Raw genomic sequence first — 18,593 nt, forward strand, 5'->3', positions numbered from 1 at the left:
ACAGCGTCCCAAGTGTCTCCGTCACCGTGGAGGCTGTCAGATTTATTCATAAGCAAGGACAGCCTCAAACGTGGAATAAAAACCTGCCATATATATATGTACATGTGTATCCTGCAAATGTATGTGAGAGAGATAGGTCTCTTCTGCTAAGAGGTTGGTGTTTTTTTGTTTTCTGATATCGCAGTTTAATGAAAAACTCAAAGACCAGACCGGTAATCCCTGACGACAGCCATGCAATCCCCGATTTGTGATGTTGAGCATGTGTTGCATTGTAAACAAATCCAGACAGCATACCAAGGCAGCAAACATAAGATCTATTGAGCTTTGCAAGGTCATTGCCGTTGAGGAGATAGAGGTTTTACCCCCAGTAAGTCTGAACAACACTCACATTCAGAACCAAACAACACAGAGAGATCAGTAATTTCAGATTAGTATAAAAAGATTATGTCTATGATAAGAGGTTGGTGTACTAACATAGGTGATGATGGTTCTGTTTTTGTAGACGGGGAAGTGGAGGTTGGAACAGATTGGAAATTGCATTGCAGGTTTAGCTAAATGGCTTCTCTCTCTCATTCAAACAGAATGAGGGCATAACTCTGGAACTTCCCCTGCTTCCTGGAACTTATTGCAACAGTTCAGTATTATATTTAGGTGAAAACAATGTGTCACTGCTGCCTGTGACCCTTGGATGAACTGCGTCTGCTAAGAAAGTGCTTCTTCACCCAAAGCGTGCAACAAAGATCATTTTTCAGCGGTGGCGTCGTTACAGTTTGGTTTGATTTGTTTTGTTAATGTTCACCTCAGCCACAGAAATGTGAGCCACCCCTGTTCCTCTGTGTTAGAAACTGGCAGTGTATGTGTCCCTCCAGAGAAGCCTTGTGTGTCTGTTAGTGGTCTGATGCTCTGACTCCCAGAAACTGATACTCGTAAAGGAATGACTGCGGTTGCCCCGTCGTGTTTCCTGCCCCCCTCCCCGCACGCACACACACACATATAACTCCCTGCCAAACTTGTTCAGTTTCACGCGGCTTGTCATACATCGCCCCTTCCCCCATCCTTCTTCTATCCACTTTGCACTTTAATTCCAGCACGCTTCCCTCAGCGTTCGGCGGTTGTAATCAGTGTTATTTATTGTGATAGAGATTAACTCTGCCTAATCGACACAACCCACCCACCCAAAGAGAGAAACTCTAAACGTGCCTGTCTCTATTAAGTGCCTCCTGATGAAAATTCAGCGTGTAAGTTGATGAATGGAGCGGCTCGATAGGCATGCCGCAGAGGAATGACAATCAGGGTTTTTTTTAACGCAGACCACCATTGATTTGATCCAGGATGCATCGTTGCATAACTGATAGCTGCTGTTGGTGTACATAACTTATTGACTGGGAAATAGGAAAAGGTAGGTGGTGTTGTGCTCCCAGCTCTTGTTGCAGTCATGCACCTGAGGCTTTTTTCTTCTTCAGCAGCGATCCCCACTTGTTAGAATCACACAGCCTGCTTTCTTTTTGACAGTTTTTTTTCTTTTCTTTTAAAAGTAAGAACCCATGAGGGACCTGTGAGAGAAGATTGTCACTCATGAGAAAGCTGGTAGGTAGGATTTTAGGATTTCACTGCCAGTTGGAAGCTTAGACCAGATGAGTTTCCCAGGAAGATTGGAAGACACATGCGCGCACACACACACACACACACACACATACATAAATACACGCGTGCACACAGACCACTAGAGCTGCTGGCCGACAGTGATTATAAACCTTGGGAATGTCTCCCATATGTGGCCTCACGCAGCTATCAAGAGCCGCACGCCATCCGATCTAACCTCCTGATCCTTGCTCTACCATCGCCATGGTAACAATCACTAGCTGCCTCCCCCCCCGTCAGATCTGACTTGTCGGGGACCATTCGGGATGTGGATTGCCAACCTATGAGCCCAGTTTGTCTCCTGCAGAGGTAGAATGGCACCAATCAGGGAGATGGACCAGCTGCACCACATGCCACTTAACAACACTGTGTGCACTCCTGCATCTACATCTGTACAGCTAGTTTTTATTTGTGCCACTTGGTTACGGTGCATACACTTCAGTGTGCTTCAGTGTTCACATCTGCCAGCTTATATCATGTTTACCACAGCTACAAAACAAGGCGCGGGCACCCAGAGAAGTTGCCTCTCTCTGCATCTCGATACAAGTTATAAACAGACATGGAGTGGAGGTGCTGAAAACCTCGCCAGCTGTGTTTTGAGCGCGCCGGGGGGGAGAGCCGGCGACGCCTCCTCTCGCGCTCTGGGGCTGTAATCGTGGTTGGGGAAAAAAACACTACAGGCTTGCTCAGTGGACTCCATTTAGGTGCAGCTAATTCCGAGATGCACCCTGGCTGCTTTCCGTTGACTGATGAGAGTGATTGTAGAGTACAGTAGACCTCCATGGTTGTTAACAGCTAACAGGGGAACACGCAGAGATGAAACGCTACATGCTCTGAAATGCTTTCTCCCTCCAATTCTGCTGTAGTGCCGCCCCAGGAGGCCATTATGTGCCATCTGAAATGCGTTTAAATCGCACAAGGGAGGAGGAAAAGCTCGCTTAGCTGAATGTTGAAGTTTTGTGAGAACCTGAGATAGATGTGGAAGTTTCTGAGATCGCCCGCCCCAGTGCGGAAGAAGGAGCTGTTCTTCTGGGGATGTGAAGAAGTTGAGAAAGCTTTGATCCTGTTGTATTTTCAAAGTGCTGGATCGGCTGTTTCTATTCTACCCATGTTGTTTGTAATGCCACGAGGGAGTTCTTTTTAGAAGGCTTTTTTTGTAAATGTTTTGGAGCAGTTTTAGCTTCAATCTTTCATGTCAGATGTGGCATTTCTTGCTAGGCTAAATCATATCATCCCTGAGGGCCCCTATAACAATGAGCTAGCACAGTACCACCCTTGTAGTGGTTTCAGCGGTTGTATTTCACAATTCATCCACAAGACTTATCCTTTAAAATATCAGTGACCCTCTTTGGGAGAAACCCTGAGGAAAGCACTGAATGGTATCACGATTGCACTTCAGGCAGTGACTCTCATTGATTGTTCCATTTGTGGCTCAGAGGTCAGTGGCTCAGACCTTTGAGACCACAGATGGCCAATGTTTCTTTTTTATGATTAGTCATTTTTTATTTTATTTTGTTGTTGTTTTTTTACACACAATCCAAACCACAGAACAAAAAGGTTAATAGTAAAATTTTAAAACAGATGAAAGAAAAAAATAAAGAATAAAACAAACATCTAGAAAAAAAGAAAAGTGAGAGAAATAACTTCAGTAGATGTACATTTATATAGAAAAGCACATATATACATAGCTATATGTACTGTGTATGTGTATATATACACACACCCAAACACATACACGTGTAGATATACCCCAGTAGACACATAAACATACACACTTCCTATATGCTGCTACACTATTATGTCCCTATCTGCCTATACTCCTATAAACTAATGTGCTATCACTTACCTTCACACCTATCTATTCTCCCACACATTAACATGAACATTAAATGTACAACTATAAATGCAATATACAGTGCATGCATAATGCTTCAAACCTGCTGAAAGATTACTTCTATAAATACTGGAACATGGATGAGTTATTTTAAACTGTTTATCTGTCTTTGCTCATGTACACACACGTGCTTACCCTCTGCATGTAGATATTTGCCCTTGCATGATCAATATTGATTAGCCAGTTGGCAGTTAGACAGTTAGGCAGTATTAATCCATGCATTGTCACGAGGCCTCTGGATGCCACAACATTGAATTGTATTGTTTATTCTTGGTTATCGTACAAAATTATTTTTCCACTTTAGCGATATCATCGATAATTAGTGAGACAAAGAGATAGAGACACCTGAGGCAGCCACCTGCCACATACACACACGCAAACTACTGTATTTAATTTGAGAGGTGGCAAGTGCTCTTCAGTTTAAAGATAGCAGGGGTGATCATGGCAACATCAGCATCAGCAACTCTGGGGGGGGGGGTTAGATGCATACTGTTGGAGAACAAAGGAACCGAGTTTCTCTCACTGTCTGACTGTACCATCCTTTGATATGGGCCTAATTGGGTGCACGTTAGCCTCTGGTACAACAGATAGAACTAATTAGGCTCTTGTGCGTGTAATTAAAACGATGTACCATGGCCGAGCTTCCAGCAGGATATGTGTTTAACGAAAGCAATTAAGAAATTTATCACCTGGAAATATCCTTTATCCATTTTTATCTGCACATCAAGCCTGTCGCTGTTTGTTTTTTGAGACAAAGGGAATTCTTTCCTTCTTCGCCGCCTTCTCCCGCATCTCAAAGGGACTTGGCGGTCGCATTGAAACCGTGGAGAATTAGGTTTGATCCTTGGAGGCTGCCGCTTATCAGGAGTGTTGTGATACGGGGGGCTCAGTAACCTCCTCTGAGAGATTCTCTCCCTCTCCTTCTCTCTGTCTCTCTCTCTCTTTATATGCTCCACTCCTCCCCTCTTCCCTCCCTCACCATTAAGCCCTGTATTAAAGATTCATATGGTACCTACAGTGTATTCAGAGTACACTACACTCCTGCTGCTGCTGCTCTCCTCTTCCTCCTTGTTCATCCTGGCCTCTACCCCTCCCCTTACTCCCCCCCCCCCCACCCCCCCCCCCCCCCCATATCAGTGAATTCCCACTAATAAGGATACTTAGAGTAAATCCTCCCAACTCCCCTTTCCACAGCGGATTAGCGTTCTCACCCTCGGCGAAGAGAACAATCGGTTGCGAGGGGCAAAACAAAGGGCCGCCTTGTTGGTGATGTGCTGTTTTGGATCCTTGAGCTTGTTCTCTCTCTCTCTCTCTCTCTCTCTCTCTCTCTCTCTCTCTCTCTCTCTCTCTCTCTCTCTCTCTCTCTCTCTCTCTCTCCTCTGGCTGAGACAGACGGTTACTCATCCTCTCTGTCTCACCCTTTCTCTCTCTCTCTCTCTCTCTCGCATGCGCTCTCTCTGCCTTAAGCTCTCATTTCTCATTAATGAGTCAACAGATATGCCATCCATACACATATGCCCTCCTGACTACTTATGAATTTGTTTTCCATTAATGAATTCCAAAGTCCGACTAAAACGAATGCCGTCCTTCAGACTGAATTAAATCTAACAACTGATACTAGTCAGTTCTGTTGAAGTAAATACAAGTTCCCTAAGGAAAAAAATCTTCCCTCATTGCTTTTCTCATACATTCCCTCAATAAGAGCCAATAAGATAGACAACAAAGTTCATATAAATGATAAATAGAGTTGGCGCTTGCATTTCTCCCTCTTTCTTTTAACTCAATCTATCACACATAGAAATGAGCCAGCTCTCAGTAGCCCCACCGGAGTCTTCGAGCAATTAGGCAAGTGCCAGAAAAACACATTAATCTAGCTATTATATCTAGCCTTGTTAATTTATAGTTGGGTTGGAGAAGCTCGCTCATTAATTGGCTGTGTTAGATGACACACAGCGAAATTACATTTGCATAGATCATTTTTAAATTGCCACCCAACATCCAGCTGGGAGCGATGCTGGGAATAAACCCTTTGGTTGTAGGTGTTTGCTTTTTTGACGGCAGTTTAGTGATGAGAGAAACAGGGCAAGGAGAAAAGGTGTCTGAGAGAAGTTGGTGGGAGTTGCAGGGCGTTTTTAAGCAGCGCTTTGCGGTAGCCATCTCGCCCACGTCTCCATACAAGCGGAGAAATTGGCTGTACTCAGCAGACCAGGACGGGGATGGCGAGCGGCGGGGGCAGAGGAGTGGCAGAACGGGCGCCCGAGCAGGAGAGGGGAGGGGAGGGTGAGTGGGTGTGGGGGGGGGGGGGGGGAGTCAATTCCAAAAGGACTCTTGAGTTTCATTCCAAAAATTGAATCGTCAATTTCCATTCAGCCGGCCACTCTGCAGGATTGGAAATGAATGAGTGTCGAGGCGCTGGTTGTCCTGGAAATAGAGGTTAGTCCTGAAGTGAAATTCAACGGCGTGGGTGGGCGGGAGGACGGAGTGGATAAGTGGTAGAGGAGAGAGAGAGGTGGACTGGAATCAAAAGTGAAATTGAACACAGGGCCTGACCTTGGTTTGCTCCTTTTTGCGATTGCTCCAGGTGATAATTCCTCTGGCTCTGGCTGTGTGGACTGGCAGCTTGGTGTGAGTAAGGGAGCGAGAGGAGGATGGCTGTAATTATCAACAGAAGGCTCAGGAGATAAAGAGACTGGAATGTAGGGTCCACTGGCAGACATCAGCGCTATCTCACACTCAAACTTAATGCTTGTCACTGGCCATGGTTGGTGTATATGCGCGCGTGCGTGTGTGAGCGTGCACGTGTCTTTTCAGATGGGTGTTTTGAGCGTTTTGCGTGTGTCTGTGTCTCTGTGTTAGCCCCCTGCCAGCAGAAACCCAGACTTTGATGTTTGGCCCCCCCACCCCCACCATATCTAAAGTCTGGATGTGACAGAATGTCAGCGCACTCACCTGACATGAAAGACACAGTGGCACCTTTAGAGACGAGGTGCAGATGCTATCGGTGACACGCCTCGGCTACGCCACACGACCGGTCCTTAATGCCACCCTGCTGCTTATCAGGCCATCTGCAACCTGATTAAAGCAGCTTATTTTTAGTGGGTGGGGGGCTAATTCCCTCTGACCTTTGTTTGTCTGCATTTGATTAGAAACCACGATCATGCTAGGACTGCGCAATTAATCAAAACAGAATCGAAAAAGCAACATCGACTGCTGCAATTTCTAAATTGCTGCTAGATTTGACTGTCTGAATATATTGCAGCCCCAGACTACCTTTTCACCGGGTGAGGAGTGCACATGTGCATGTGTGTCTGCATCACACATCATACTTCTCCCCCACATGCACCCTCTTAGCGGTCAGGGTTTTGATATTGAGCCGGGGGAATAATAGCACTGAGCCCCTAAGCATAGTACAAATAAGTTTAACGTGCGTGTGTGTGTGGCACCGTATGAAATGGCTCCTGCCTTTTTAAGCGTCTCACTAATACCTGGAGTCCATTTTTCCAGGATTACAGGTGGTAGGGGTGGGGGGGGGGTAGGGTGGCTCTACGTGCTGCTCATGCCAATAGGCATCCATCAACAATCACCGCAGCCCCAGCTTCTTATAGGAGCCTCCTGGGGAACAGAGCAATCATGGCCGGGAAAGGGCTGTAGTCTGGATGGGATTTGGAGACTGTGTGTTTTTTCACTGTTCTGTTAGGCAGGTGTGTGTGTATGTGTGTGTGAGAGTGATGGAGGATAGACGTTCTGTGTATGAGTGTGTGTGCCAGGCTATGTATGCGTGTATGAAGTGGGACACACGTGCACACACACACAAAGGCGCACACACCCACATATCCTTGTACTTCTATCCTTATGAGGACCTTCATTTGATTACATTCATTCCCTAACCCTAAACTTTCCCCTTGAAGAAGTGAGGACTGGCCAAAATGACCTCACTTTGAAAAAATGTCTTCACTGCAAAAACTCAAATTGGTTTACACAAGGAAAGAAATACAAGAACAAACACACACACACACACCCTGCGCATATCTTTCTTGTCTCTATTCCTTTTCAGACACGTGCATAAAAACACATTGTCTTTCTTCCTCTCTCACACTTTCACACTAACACACTCACACTGACACACACACACGCACACTCTCACATGTTCCTGCCTGTCAGACAGGCAGAGCATTGTGGTAGTAGCAAGGGTGCGGCAGCGGAGGGAGGCTGGCAGCCTGACTGGCAGCGCCGCTGATCATCTCCACGATTTCAAACTTAATTAACCTGGGCGTCGCGCCACGTCCTCCGGCCCGTCAACGGTGAGTGCCGGCTCACTATCTCCTCTGAGATCTACGGCGATGACGGGAGGAGGGAGGAAGGGAGAGGACAAGGAAGAGAAAGGGGAGAGAAAGGACAGTACTTCTGCTGCTCAGCTCGTCCCTGGTCCCACCAGCATCGCATAACCTGCAGGCGTCAGGAGCTGAACTGGAGACCAAACATGTCTGTGTGTGTGTCTGTGTGCATGGTGTTTCCAGTGTCCGCATGTACATGCCCTCTCTGGATGTAATTAAAAAAGCACCCATGACGATAAGCACACTGTTAATTTGGCCACTAGCTAGTATTGCCTTCAGCAGTGTTTAGGAGAAGTTTAGGAGTGCAAGTCCAAAGCCTCAGCTGCCCTCGCTTACTTCTTCCCCAGTGGCCTGACTCAGACTGTCTGTCTTTCTGTCTGTCTGAGGTCTGAGAATGTGGAAGTGCAGACTCAACCATCACGAGGGGAAGAGGGGGAGGTTTGTGTACCCACGAGGGCCCACGCTGTACTTCCCACAACCAACAAGGAATTTAAAAATACCTCCGCTTTGCTGTTTCTCATGCACACAGGGAGAAAACCGAGAGCGGAAGATTGATTGGTGACAACGTTCTCTCTCTCCGTGTCCCTCCCTTTATGTCATTCCCGCTTTGGCTTTTTCTCAGCCTCTCTTTCTTACAGCCTACTGTAATAATCCCTTCTCTTTCTCTCATTTTCTCTCTGCTTCTCTCACTTCTCCTTTGCTTCTCGCCTCCATCTCCTGCCCGTCTCTGTGTCTGGCCGTCTCATTTAAGTCAGTGACATTTGATGTGAAGTGGCGCGAGCCCGAGAGCTTACAGCCACTGACTCATAAAAACACACATGCGTATGGAGGACTTGATGTGGAGGGAAAGGTCAGGCCTGCTCTCCCAGGGCCTAATCACCCACTCTCATTGAGTGGCTCGCTCACTCACTCACACTTGATTGAGTGTGCGAGTGTGTGTATGTGTGTGTGTGTGATGTGGTCATGGGTGTGAACGCTGTTCGTTTGTGCGCGTAGGCGAGTGTGAGAGAGCCGAATAGATTGCGCCCTGAGAGTGCTGATTGGTTTGTACGAGTGTGTGTGTGCGTGTGTGCGTGTGCGCATTTGAGCGTGTGTCTGTCAGAAAATTCAAAAGTGCATTCCTGACTTGTGAACGTATGATTAGCAGATGACCGCTTTGGGTCAGGTGACACATCTACACACACACAAATATTCAAATGCACATGCAAACACACACATATACGCACACACACTCCTCTTGCCCGAACATGTGGCGTAATCAGCGGCCTTATCAAGGGAACTGTGGGGCTGTAACAGGCTCATTAACTTCTCCCTGAGCCTTTTTTAGAGGGGGAATTGGCCGAGACAAGAGGGCCACACTCCCCTCTACCCCCTCTTAATACAGTCTATTCTCAACTCAGCTAAGTGTGTTTGTGTGTGTAAGCGTTTATGTGTGTGTGCACGCGTATGTGTGACGTCCCCCTCTCCCCCGGACCCCTCCCCCACTAGGCTGCCTATGTTTCTGTACTTAGTCCCTCATTAGTGGACCTTCAGTCCCGCCCATCCCAGCCTAGTTTAGAGCAGCCGCTAGCAGAGCAGGGCAGCAGGGATTAAGTATTAAGAGCCTCAGCTGCTCTGGGGCTCCTGTAGCTCAGCATTCGGCCACCGAGGCCTGATAATAGTGTTTGTTTAGCCATTAGTCAGGCCCTGCTTAGCAGCTCTCTCCCCTCCGGCTGGGGCAGCGCTGACGGATGATGGATGAAGATTGTAGGGATCGAGGGACGGAGGGATGAGTGTAGCAGAGTGGTTTGGATAAGATCAAGAGCATTTGGTGGCGAGGTGTGACTGTAAGGAGAATCGGTGGAGGGTCGTCTCAAAATCAGCGGATGCTTGGGGCCAATAACAAGTGTGTGTTTTTCGTTAATGTGTGTGAGAAAGAGGTGGCTAGAAGTCACTTGTATTTCTAGTACTCTTGTGTTGAGTTTTTATTTCAGTGCTGAGCCATACATACATTTTATCACAGTCAAACCTCCTCCTGTGATTAGTTCTCCTCATCCCACTAATTAAAAGTAGTCTAGTCTATTTCCTTCTGCACGACCAGCGGAAAGTACTCCTTCCTAGTAAAAGCAATTTCATTTTATGAGGTATTTTTTGCAGCTAATTTAGCCATTACCATCTGAGCTCTAAATGTGACCTTTTCTCCATATGCTGAGGCGAGCTAGCTAATCTTTGGGCCATTACCCGATAGCTGATAGTCATTACCAAAAGCCGGAATCTTCCAGCGCCTAAGCTGATGCTCATATCTCCCCACCACAATGCTCAGTCACCATCCACACTCTGACTCATCTTGACGAGTGACAGGCACCTGCCAGCTCACACAAAGGCGCTATTGAAACCCAGTCAGTAGTGTGTATGTGTAGGTTGTTGCTCTCCTTCCATTCCTCTTTCTCTTTCTCTCTCTCTTTCTCACACTCTCTCTCTCTCACTCACACACACACACACACACACACATCCTTCCATGCTCTTCTGCCCTCTTCCCTAGGGTTACCTCTTTCTCCCATTCAGCTCTCACAAGCCTGGACAAAAGCGCAAAGCCTCTCCTTTCTCACAATTGCACACAATGGATCCTCTCACATCCAGTACACAACAGCACCCTACCTGTGTTTAAGGCTGAGCCACTATAAACACATGAGTGGGTGGGGGGGATTAGCAGCTAGCAGCTTCAGGTGCAACTCCTAATCCACTGGTATGTAGTTTGTGCGACTCGTGTGGACTCCTATAATGGGTCAGGCAAGCAGTCAATCACTATAAGATCAGTATTCCCCTTGAAACCAAAGGAAAGCTGGGCAGTGAGACTAAACCACATTACAAGATACCTTCATGGCTCATTGGCGTTTATGCCGGCGAAGTGAAATCATTATAACCAATAAGGTGTGTAATGGATTCTTTCCCACCAGTCAGTCTGCCTGCCTGACTTCTTAATTGTGTGTGCGTATGTGTTGGAACCTGATTGTATATGTAGGTGTTGGGTGAGCGTGCATTGGATGCAGGGTAGCAGGGTGGCGTAGTGAGGAGGGAGACCACCCCTCAACCAGAGCACCCAGGTTCAAGCATTCACCCTGCTGAAGTGTCCTTGAGCAAGACACTGAATCGCTGCCAGCCCCAGGTGTGCTGACCTCTGACCTCCCTGTGGAGAGGGGCAAGCGATAAAAGAATTTCCCCACGTTGATCAATCAAGTATCACAAAAAGGAGTTGTTGGTAAGGGCAACATGATGCATACTGTATGAAGTTACTGTGTTGGATCTCACATGTAGATCTGTGAGTTGAGTTGATTAGTGAGCCTGCGTGCGCACGCCTATCTCGACAACTGTTTGTGTGTATCGGCGGCGTCGGAGGAGCCATTGGCTCCTGAAAGTGCCTCTTTTCCGCCAGGCCAGGCGGTTTAATCAGGTTCCCCACATCCGCCAGCTGTGTCCACACAGCAAACAGCCACTCTGTCCCGCTGGAGAGCTCCAACATCCAGCTGGGGAGGGGGAGGCCAGTTAGCATTGGGAGATTAGCCCAACCTGCTGCTGCCCAGAAAGAGAGAGGGAGGGAGGGTGTATATGTGTGTGTGTATGAGGGGAAGAGACAAACAGAGAGTGAGAGATTAAAAGAGACATTGAGGGTGGTGGCTGAGAAAGGTGCGAGACAGGTGTATGAAGGTTAGGGTTAGTGTGTGTGTGTGTGTGCGCGTGTGTGTGTGCGCATGCAGCACATTTCAGTATGTGTGTTTATGTGCTGTGCCCGAGTAGCATGTCTGCATGTGTGTGTGCTTGTGGTTTTGCACCCTCCCTGCTCAAGTGTCCAGCTGGCAGGAGGGAGATAGCAGGAGCCTTGAGAGCGGTGACGGAGCGGTAAACAGACACACAAACAGGCTATCAGTCCTAATGAGGAAAGCGGTGTGCCTGAAGGGATGCCGAGTGTGTGTGTGTGTGTGTGTGTGTGGGGGGTGTGTGCTAGAACCCCTGATTCCCAGTCATACATCACTCACCATACACACACATGCACAAGAGGACGGGCACATGATAACAGAAACACAAACACACGGACATGAAAATGGGGTCACACACACACAGAGAGACTAATGGGACAGCCAAGTGTGATTCGCACGCTCCTTGGGTCACAAGCCATTTTAAAGGTGTTAGCATATTCAGGCCAGGGCAGCTGGGTCCACTCTCCCTCTGAAGTGGACCAGGCCCATCAATCCCCGTCCGCGCCTGGTGCCCTGAATACAATGGCTGGGCTGGCTGCCTTGGTGAGCGTGGTTCTCCCAGTCAGTCAAATTGAAATAAATGAACTGCCAACCCTGACGGCAGGGTAATTGTTCATATGGAAATTGGATTGCCGTCGTCACACCAGCCTCCCATTGCACTCCTGAAACAATTCCACTGTAAGGATTGGACAAGAGCGCATGCACGTCAGAAAAGAGAGGGAGAGACATGGAAAGAAAGAGGGAGTTCTCCACACTCTCCCACTTCATGTTTCATCTTAACAATGCCGCTTGTTCTGCTGCTCCTTCTGTTGATGGTGGTGGGGGGAAACAAGGACAAGGATCCGCCCCTCATTTCCGGCGGTGCTCCTTGTGTGTCTCCTAACCCACTTTGTCACGTTGCCTTGTACACACTTTATCAGGCCTTTTCAGCACACTTGCGCGCTGCGAGAGACATGGGAAGATTGGCTATAGAGCATTAACCCCTCGCTCACCCCTCTGCCCGGCCCCGGGCTCTCTGGGGACATGCGACTAATTTAATGGCAGTTCACTTTTATCAGCGTGTAACAGTGAAAGCCGCTCCAATATGAAGACACTCACCTCCCCCACCCCATCACTGTCAGACCCTGGCATCTGTCAGAGCCAGCTCTCCGATATAAAAGTGCTGAATATGAATGATCTTCGTATGGGGTGATATCCTATTATGTTTTGCGGGTAGGGTGTCTGTTCTTTATTTATTATATCAGTTTCCCTTCCATATCTGTTTTAATGAGTGAGAGGAGCACTCATGCTGGTTTGAAACCTGCCGCATCAGCAGTTGCGGGAGTGTTTGTGTGTGTGTGTGTGTGATCTAATCATCGCACACACATTCTCACTCTCCTTTTTCCCCGCTCGCCTTCCTGATCTCTGTCTCCCTCACGCACACTTGTGTGGACTGCCACGCTGGGTTTAGTGCCCCGGTGTCAAAGGAACGCCACATGGCAGTTTGAAGAGAAGTGTCTCTGTGTGGTCGGAGTGGGATTACCTTGTCAGCACTTCAAGCTGTGCGCGTGTGTGCTTGTTTGTGCGTGCGCGCGCATCTCTAAGTCTACAAATCTCTGTGTGTCCATGCGCACACCTGCCATTTTTCAATTATCTTTCATTTTCCTCTGCTGAGAGCTGCTTTTCCTGTCCAGACATGTCCTGAATTGTGGGGGGGGGGATGGGTGAAGAAGAAGGTACTGTCAGCTAGAGTGTGAGTGTGTGTGTGTGTGTGTGTGTGTGTGTGTGTGACGACTAGCCAGCCAACAAAGACACACCTTTCCGTCTCCTGATTTTCAAGCCTGTGCATGTAGCACCTCAACAAATATTCCTCTTAATGTCTCTCTTTCCGTCCTAGTGTAGAGATAAACCGGTGCAGAAAAAGCAGTTGCCTAACTTCTGTAACTATGAACTAAAGAGAAAGAGGCATGGAGGAATTAGTTGATGTTACTAACTTCGGGTTAGCTCAACCTCTGCAAAAGACAATTTTAATTCAACAATTGCGTCTTTATCAGGATTACATTTTCCAGATGTGCCAGCTTCGTTAGCACACGCTGTGTGTTTCATTATTATTTATACCAAGCCATTGGAGGCTTCATTAGCTGCAGGCTGATGCAGCGCAGCCTCTAAATTTAGCAGCTTTTTATTTATTCAGAATAGCCACGTGTTATATGGCAAGCCTCGTTGCCATGTCCCTCACAGCAGCTTAGAGACATGTTGAGAAAAGAGAGGTGGGATGGTCTGGGGAGACATGGGCCCAGTTCCACCTGTGTCGCCCCCACCAGACGTCTGCCTCTCTTCAGCTCTTTGAAGCCTCTTTAATTCCAGCGTTCAGGATTAGGCCCATGAAAAAAGGATGAAAAGTGATAGAGCGACGGAAGGAGACATCCTAGGAGAGCACGAGCTCCTTTGAAAAATGTTAAGAATTTCGTTTGCACTGACCCACAACGCAGCATCTGAGGGAAATGTGTATAACAGATTTTTTTTTTTTTTTTTTTTTTGGATGGGGGCAGGCTATAGGATTTGCATGAATAGGAAAAAGACTCTTTGAAGTCATGGAAGTAAGTGGAACTGGAGTTTTCCGTAACCTAAATGAGCACCCCGAGACAATTGCACTTGCATTGTACATCATAGTCCGAGAAAGTTGCTTTGTCACAGTATGTTTGATAGGAAGTCAAAGGAGCCAAGTAATTTTCTCTGTTACAGAAACCATTGACATTTTGCGTAATCCACCTTGGAGGAGGTTTGTAGTGCTGTCTGTATTATGGCCAAGTGAATTGATGGGGATATGGATATTACCAGCTTTTTAAGGATGGCACAGATCAGAAGCATATGCACAGAGGCAGTCATGCTTATCAGTTTTAGTCCATATTTATTATAAAGTGCCAGCATATGACAATTACATTGAATATTTAGACACTAGTCTGCCTCGTAGTACACACTACTCAAAACAAAACCACTAAGAACAGTGAAAACAAAAAAAGGCCAAGCAATAGTTAGCAACAGCTGTTGTTTGTTTCTGGCCTTCTGTGCAACATTACAATGCACAGATCTAGGTGTAATTATGATGTACAGGAGCAAGTACAAAAGCATTGGAAGTGCCAGGTGTTTCCGCTGGCAAAAATACACACTGAAAGGTCAAGTGGCATGTCAAACTACCTTGACCTGTCCGCTCAGAACTTTATTTGAATCTGGAGCATCGGTGACTGTTGACCTATTTTGAGGCAAAAGGCTTAAAAGAGGCTTAAAAAATGCAATACAAGGACTACAAACTAAGTGAGTAATTTAGCTTGTTACTTAGAAATGTGTAGATGTATGGACAAAATATGAATTCTCTAGTCTTGCTACTAACTGGTCTCCAAATATAAGAAGCAGACTGTAGAATAGGCCATTGGGCATTTTTTGTCACTCTCTGAAGAAAGGATGATACGGTGTTGTAACAAATTGTTGTGATGAAAGGCAGGTGCCAGTGCCTCTGATGCCTCAAAGCTCCCATCTGTTGTGCACCATAGCAGTGGCAAATTAGGAGCGTTAAATGACGCATGTCAATTATCACAAGCAATACATTCGGGCCTTCATGTTATTGTGGCTTGATTGATTTTTCCAGGAAGCTCGAAGTCATGCCTATAGAAGGCCCACCAGCATTCTAGCTCATTCAGTTTGATGTTTCCGTATGTGAAATGAAACGAACATACAGGGAGTAGACAAAATAATAAACGCCTAACAACGTACAATATCAAGGACATAACAAGCAGTAGGGCCACCCTTTGCATTCAAAACACCTTCAGTCCTCCTTGAAATGTGAATTGTATTTAGTGGGATTTTGCACCGTTCTTGAAGAAGGAAAGCCGCCAGTTCTTTGAGTGACGAAGGAGGTGGAAATCTGCTTCATACTCTGAGCTCCAGGACTAAGTTTAGATATAAGTGGTTTCTGAATGGCAGCCCTGCCATAAATACCGGCTTTGATGCACAATCTTTGTTGAGACTGTATCACAGTGGTGTTGATTCAATTCTGTGGTAATTTTTGAGGCCATAGTTTTGTGGTGTTTATCTGTTCCCATTGGTAAGCTTCAACCTGTGACCAGTCTTTGCCAATGCAGTTTGTCTGTGTTTGGCTTATGTTGTCATGATTTTTGCCAAATTAAATAAATTCTAGCAGTTTTTGGCGTTTTCTTTTGACTGATGCACCTGCAATTCGGGCTCCAAATATTTGGCCTCATTGCAGCTCTGTTAGTTGCCTCATGCTGATTTGTAAATCATTCAATTTAATATGACGCGCCTGTGTAGCTGCCTTTGAATTTGTGATTTAGTTACTTCAAAGTTGAAGTTCCCCTTATTTTGTCCACCCCCTGTAGTGGGCACATAGAAACTCACTGTGAAGTAGGGTTGTCAAAAGTATCAATACTTCGATAAGTATCGATACTAAAAATTTGAAACGGATACAATACTCATTTGCAACAGTATCGATACCAGCAGTGCTTTCTCTTAATGAAAAATCAAACATATTATTTCTCCGCCTCCACTAGCCACACACACACTCACACACACACACACACACACCTACACACACACCCTCCACCGCTGTCCACAGCCCCTCCTCTCACTAACTTAGTAGCAGTCAGCTGGGTTGTTGCCTCAGTCAGAAAACAATGCTACAGAGTGGTGCCGATGAAAGGGGGGTAACCATGGATGTATTAGGTGGGGTAACCATGGATGTATTAGGTGGGGTAACCATGGATGTATTAGGTGGGGTAACCATGGATGTATTAGGGGGTAACACGTCAAACTGAAGGACCGACACGCCAGTCTATATAAAGAATTTCGAGAGGTTAGCGAAAGCTCACGTTTCAACATCACTGACGCATTAAACATTATCATAAATGTTAACGTACCCTGCACATCATCCGTTTTAGTTTAGCTAGCAAACCAAACGTTAGCTACAGAGCTAGCTAACGTTATCATGTAGGTTTGCCAGATGCCCAGTTTTCGACCGGGCTGTCCGGTTTTCAGATGCATTGTCCGGGCCCGGTCAGAAGGCTCGACCGGACGTTGAAATGTCCGATTAAAATCATTCTGTCAATAATAATCCACTAACTCTAGCCCTGCTGATTTTCCCCTATCATTGATGGGTATCTGTTGCTTCAACAAGCTAATTAGTTAGTTTTACTTACTAGTTTTGAATGAGTTTTATCGGGCCTACGTTATGGAGAAGCGTGCGTCTGTCTGTCTGTCCGTCCATCTGTCTCGTTTGCACCGGGATTTCCTCCTGCGTTGTCGGATATTAAGGGACTAGTTTGGGTCTCTGTGCTTAGTTGCTTACAGTCTATGCTGCAGAGGCCAGGAGGCAATATGATGTTTCACATGCTTGTGCAGTATAGCTCACTCCCCTCAATAAAAAAGAGCAAATCATGACGGCGATCGACACCTTGTTTGATCTCAGACAACTTTAAAATATTGTTTTCATTTTAAATTTTAACATGAAAACAATACTTTTTTTAAAAAAAGATTGAAAATTCATTTTTTTCCCCCATGGTATCGAAAATGGTATCACATATCGATATTTTCCTGGGTATTGTATCGAAGTTAGAAATTCTAGTATCGTGGGGCGCCCCGGTGGCTCACCAAGTAGAGCGCGTACCATAACGGTCGAAATACATGGGACACGGACGCGGCGCGACACGTCTGCCGCAGAATGCCCGCAGCAGAGCTCTTCCAGTATAATCAACTGAAGCTGCTACACGGACCACGGAAGCCGCGCGCACCCGCGCGGGCATCGCGCGGCTCATCTCTAGTTTTGCGCGTCTGGTCTATTTTTTCCCCTCTACGCGCGGCTACGCGGCCCTCAAACAGGTAAAAACTCCATAGAACTGTGTAAAAAACGAGTACAATCTGTTTAAAAATGATTAAAATAAATACCTCATTGTACCAGAGGCAATGTGACGCAGCAGAGCAACCTTGTGGGTGCTTTTACATTGCACATTAAAATAAATCAATCAAATCAATGTGTATCCATGATCCTGTAGTTAAAACGATCTAGTTAATTAATTCAGTACCAGTTAATATAGCCTACACTTCCAAACCCTGCATAACCAACTGCATTATCACTTGGCAAAACTCAACTTGATATCTCCTCAGAAAACCACGGCTGGCACGCAACCACACGCTACAAAGATGGAGTCTGTGTAGCAGGTAAAAAACCCCGCTCCGCCCCGCCTACGTGACGCGTCGCGTCCGTGTCCCATGTATTTCGGCCGTAAGGCTCAGTCCTTCCCGCAGCGACCCGGGGTCGAATCCGGCCCGCGGTCCTTTGCTGCATGTCCTCCCCTCGCTCTCTCTCCCATGCCTTCCTGTCTCTCTCTCACTGTGTCTGTCCAATAAAGCATAAAAAATGCCAAAAATAAATCTTAAAAAAAAAAGAATTTCTAGTATCGTGACAACCCTACTATGAAGTAATGCATTTTTAAGTTGTTTAAAGTACAGCTGTTCGTTAACCCTTGCAAATACGGTAACCGCCCTCTTCCCCTTTAATTTAAACAGTAAAAACCAACCACACACACTCCTGTCCTGAATAAGCACAGCCAGGGATTTTATTGCACCATTTCAGTTTTAATGGAAGTAAGGGCATGAATTGAAAAGGGCAAGATAGATTTACCAAGTGAAATGGATTTAGGGAGAAGAGCGAGGCCGCGAAATGAAAAGCAAAATAAAATCAGGGAATCGGGGAGTGGACACTTTAATGCAAATGGGAGTTGCTGGTGAAATTAACTGGGCCCCCTGGGCAAATGTCTAATCAGTGGTCTCCCCACTTAGTGCAGTGAGGGAAGGCAGGTTAACATAATAAAACATGGCTTCGGTGGCCCACTCCCAGGAAGCTTCATCAGAGGTTTTCAGTTTGACAAGTGTGGCTGTGGGCTTGACTGGCAGAGTGAAATGAGAAGGAAGATACCTCTGTGGTGAGTGTGTGGTATTGTG

The 18,593-nt window shown here is 46.5% G+C and overlaps 1 protein-coding gene across 1 annotated transcript in view; it reads left to right on the plus strand.

Annotated features, from left to right (window-relative positions):
- plxnb2b (plexin b2b) overlaps positions 1-18,593 on the plus strand; it is a 104,910-nt gene that overhangs the window by 48,188 nt on the left and 38,129 nt on the right. The window lies entirely within an intron of this gene.

The sequence above is a fragment of the Centroberyx gerrardi genome, chromosome 4 (assembly GCF_048128805.1).
Source record: "Centroberyx gerrardi isolate f3 chromosome 4, fCenGer3.hap1.cur.20231027, whole genome shotgun sequence".
Lineage (NCBI taxonomy): Eukaryota > Metazoa > Chordata > Actinopteri > Beryciformes > Berycidae > Centroberyx > Centroberyx gerrardi.